Genomic DNA, 4,747 nt, shown 5'->3' on the forward strand with positions numbered 1-4,747 from the left:
AGATAATTCATGTAACTTATTATTCATTTATCAGAATTATTCATAACGTCCCTTAAATGGATCCTCGAGGCCCAATATAAGTATTAAAATCGAGTAAAAAATAAATCAGGAACTAAGAGAATTTTTCATAAAATTTCTAAAATTTTCCTAGATACAAGGCACACACGCCCATGTGACCCTAAGACATGCCTGTGCTACAGGACGTGTTCGACCTCGTGTAACTCTCTGACTTGTGCCACACAGCTGCCTGTTTTCTAAGCTGTGTAGAACACACAGCTGATACATACGCCCGTGTCTCTGCCCGTGTGCTCAATTTTGAGCATTTTGTTTCTCAAATTTAAAATGCAGGGGACACATGGCCTAACCACATGCCCATGTACCAGGCCGTATGTCACACACGGTCATGAAACACACCCGTGTGGACAAAATAAAGTCGTTTTCTAGCTTTATTTCTCACCCAAATTTGCCAATAACCTACACCAAAACTTACAAGTATGTACCAGCCAATTCAAGCATTAAATCTAAGTCAATTCTAACATTTAATATGATATTTTATGATATGCAATCATGATTATAATATTATCTTTATTTAATTTATAGGTTAAGCATAACTTGATAATCATATTTAATATACTTAACACATAGGTATTTGTTTTAATAAAACCTTATAATTATACCAAACAAAACATTACTAGCCATTCTAATAGCTAGTTTACAAACCACATTCATATGCCATCAAAGGCCAAGTTACCTATACATGCCAATTTACAAACTACATTCATATGCCATCAAAGGCCAAGTTACCTATACATGCCATTATACCAAAATGAGGTTACTATTTATACCAAAACAAGTTAGTGGATAGTGTGATGATGCTCCAACAGTTTCCAACCTTCATTAGCTTCCGAGCATTATAAAATAGAGGAAATAAAACCTAGTAAAAATTATATGCTTAGTAAGTTCGTATAATAGGAATTGAAACTTACCAATCACATTTAACAACACTAAGCATACAATTAATATGCTTTCATCATTTTAACAAATTTACCTAAAAACATATAATCAATCAAGCAAGTTAGTCATATAATACATGTAAATGCTAAATAAACATAGATGAGCTCATCATATAATCCTTCATCAAACAATTCAAAAGCATTCAAAGCATATTTCTATTTATCTCATCATTTTTCTCATGTCAATAGTGTTATTCGTTGAATTATTGAAATATTGATCGATACTCAAATAGTACACTCAAGGTGTACATATCTATAAACCGTCAATTCTTATTCAGGGAACATACTCTCAAGCCACATATCAGGATGCTCAAACGAGCCATGTAATCATGTAATAGGACACTTATCCGAGCTAATCAGGAAACTCATAAGAGTTTTTACTCAGGAAGCTCATAGAGCCTTTCAGATATCTCCGAAGAGATAATATTAGGGAGCTTCGGATAAGGTAACAGAGAGTTTAAGCGAGCTTAATAGGACGTTCTTGAAGAGCTACGTTTGTGTTCATATTATATGCAGGATCACAACCGATCATATATCAGGATGCTCACAAAGAGCTGCGGTAATGTGTAACAAATGCAAGATCATTACCGATCAGGATGCTCGCAGGAACTATATATATATCAAGATGCTCGAGAGTTATATCAGGATTACTCGTCCGAGCTAAATCCCATCTACAATATATGTAGAATCATATTTCATGTATAGGAAATCACATGTATCTATCGATTTTCATTATTCCAACAGAATTTACAATTTAATGACTTTTGCAATCATGTAACCATTTCATGTACAGGAAATCACATGTATCTATCGATTTTCATTATTCCAACAGAATTTACAATTTAATGACTTTTGCAATCATGTAACCATTTCATGTATTTATAACATTATATATATTACATAAACATATACCACATTCAAATCAAATACAACATTCAATTAAAACATATTAATATGCGAAATTAAGTTACACGAACTTACCTTGATAACAGTTTGTATAAGAAAATCTACTAATCCGAAACTTTCTTTTTTTTTCTCAATTTAGCCTTGAATTTATGTTGTCTGGATCTAATTATGCCAAGAAAGCTTGTTTTCTCTTTATTAGGGTTTCCATGGAATATTTGGGGAAGAAGATGATCTATAATGATTTTTATTTCTTATTAATTATTTATCATCCATTAATTTTTCTCTTTTCTAATTTAGTCCTTGTCTTTTTTAAAATTTTTCATGGATGAATCATCAAAAATATCTACTAACTTTTCTTTAATGGTCTAATTATCATATAAAGACCTCAAGTTTTAAATTTCATAGCTATTTGATCCTTCTAGCTACTAGAATCCAACTTTTGCATTTTATGCAATTTGGTCCTATCCGTAATTAAGCACAAAATCGATAAAATTTTCTTATAAGAATTTTCTTATGACATTACTATCATAATGTAGACCATGCAAAAATATAAAAATAAATATTCTTTCCGGCTCGGATTTATGGTCTCAAAACCACTGTTCCGATTTCACTGAAAATGGGTTGTTACATGTTTATTTAGTTAAAATGTGATTTATTTTATAATATAAAATATTATTATAATGCATAATAGTTAAAGTAAGAAAAACAAAAGCTAAAAATATTTTCGTTTTTATTTTTGGTTCATCTTCTTCTCACAAGACAAAAGGGGGAGCTAGGGCTTGGTTTCAAACTTTTTATCCTTGATTGGTAAGTCAACTCTAGTCTGTTTCTTGTAATTTTTATATTTTTAAAATCCCGAGAGCTTGATTTAGCTAACCCGGGGACTATTTCACGAGACTGTTAAAGTTTTTTTAAGTTGTTATTGATGTTTTCTTGAAGCTTTTATGGCTATTTGGTTAGGTTTGAAGCTTAGATATGTAAATGGATTAGTTGGTAAAGTAAAAGTTGTTAATTTTAAACTTAGGGACTAAAATGTAATAAGTTCAAAATGTGTATGAATATTCTGAATTTTTGTGTTCTATTGGACTTTTGGAGGATGAAATTGAGATCAATTTCGAAATCGAAGCTTAAATGTGTAAATTATAACATTTTCGATTTTATAGACTAAATTGAAATAAATGCAAAACTTAGAGAATTGTTGTATAAATGAAATTACAACAACCGGAGGATGTACAAGGAAAAGAGAAACTTGTAGACTAGTCCTTATCAGCTAAACCGCTACTGTGAAATCAGGTAAGTTCATATGATGTAATTTAAATTGCTTATGCTAATGTGTTATATTTAATGTGTCAATATTGGTTGTTGGTGAATTGGAATTGTGTATAATGTGAGATAAATCCTGGTGAAATTAGTAAAAGTCTTGTATATGAGGTTATGAATTTTTGCCAAGGTTCAAAGTTCCTGGATATGTTGCGGAATCAAGAATACATGAATATTAAGCCCTGGCTAGACTATTTATCGTGTAGGTTCAACCTAACGGATAATCGGGCACTATTATTTTCACCTGTGTATAGAGTTCTTTTACAAAGTTTCATCGGGTAGAATTGTGAATGAAGTTTTAGAGATATGCTATTTAAGGTTGGCTAAGTAAGGAATATGTTTTGGTTATGAGATTCAAGTTAAATTGAAAAGAAAATAAGAACATTTGAGGGTATTTATATGATTGAGCTCAAAATCTTATAAGTTGATGTTGTTTAAATTTTGATAGGTAAATTTGATATACAAAATGAATTGTGTATATGTTTAATGATTAAGGTAAGTAAATGTTTAATTGTACGAACTTATCAAGTATTTTATATACTTACTCGTGTTATTACTTTTTTGTAGATTTGGACGTCTAAAACTTGTCGACCAGATTGGCGAGAAGCTCACATCTACTGTCTTTTGTTTTGGTAGACTTTTGATGTTCTGAAATTGGTCACTTCCAGTATGTATATAAGATGGATAGTCTTTGCAAATAGTAATCATGTTTTGGCATGTTGGTTTTGTATAAACTTATATATGTAACCTTGTGATGTTAAGTGATTTGTACCAAATTTATACTTAGTAGATTGATGATAATAACAAAGAACTTTGGTTGTGTTAGGCAAATGTTATATTTGGTGTGATTGAATTATGGTTTGAAATGGTTAAATGCATTGGTAAATATGATATGTTTTGCTTGATGAAATAGGTACTTAAGTTTTAGACCATTTGATGAACTTTGCCTATTGATATCTTAGTTATAGAAATGATGGTTGCACGTGTATGTTTAGGTATGAACAACTTGGCATGTGTAACACTCCTAACTTGAGTCCATCGCTGGAACAGGTTTACAGAGCATTACTGGAGTTTATAGAACAAATAGACAGAAATTTCAAATATTTCACATTATATAATATACATGTCAGAAACTAATCATAATTAAACATATTGTCCTTTATACGAGCCTTCGATGATCAAAATACACATTAGAAACAAGGACTAAATCGGGTACTCAAAGAATTTGTCGAAAAATATTGAAATTTTCCAAAGTTGCAGGGACACATGGCCATGTGGCCAGGCCGTGTGACTCACACTATCAGGAGACACGCCTGTGTCTCAGGCCGCGTGGGCATTCAAAATAGGGACATATGGCTGTGTCCCAGCTCATGTCTATGCTCGTGTGAATATACTAACTTGGGACAAAAGGCCAAGCCACACGTCCGTGTGCTAGGCCGTGTTAGTATATTGACTTAGGTCATACGGCCAAACTACATGCCCGTGTACTAGGCCGTGTGAACAATTTG

This window comes from Gossypium hirsutum, chromosome A06 (genome assembly GCF_007990345.1).
Source record: "Gossypium hirsutum isolate 1008001.06 chromosome A06, Gossypium_hirsutum_v2.1, whole genome shotgun sequence".
Taxonomy (NCBI): Eukaryota; Viridiplantae; Streptophyta; class Magnoliopsida; order Malvales; family Malvaceae; genus Gossypium; species Gossypium hirsutum.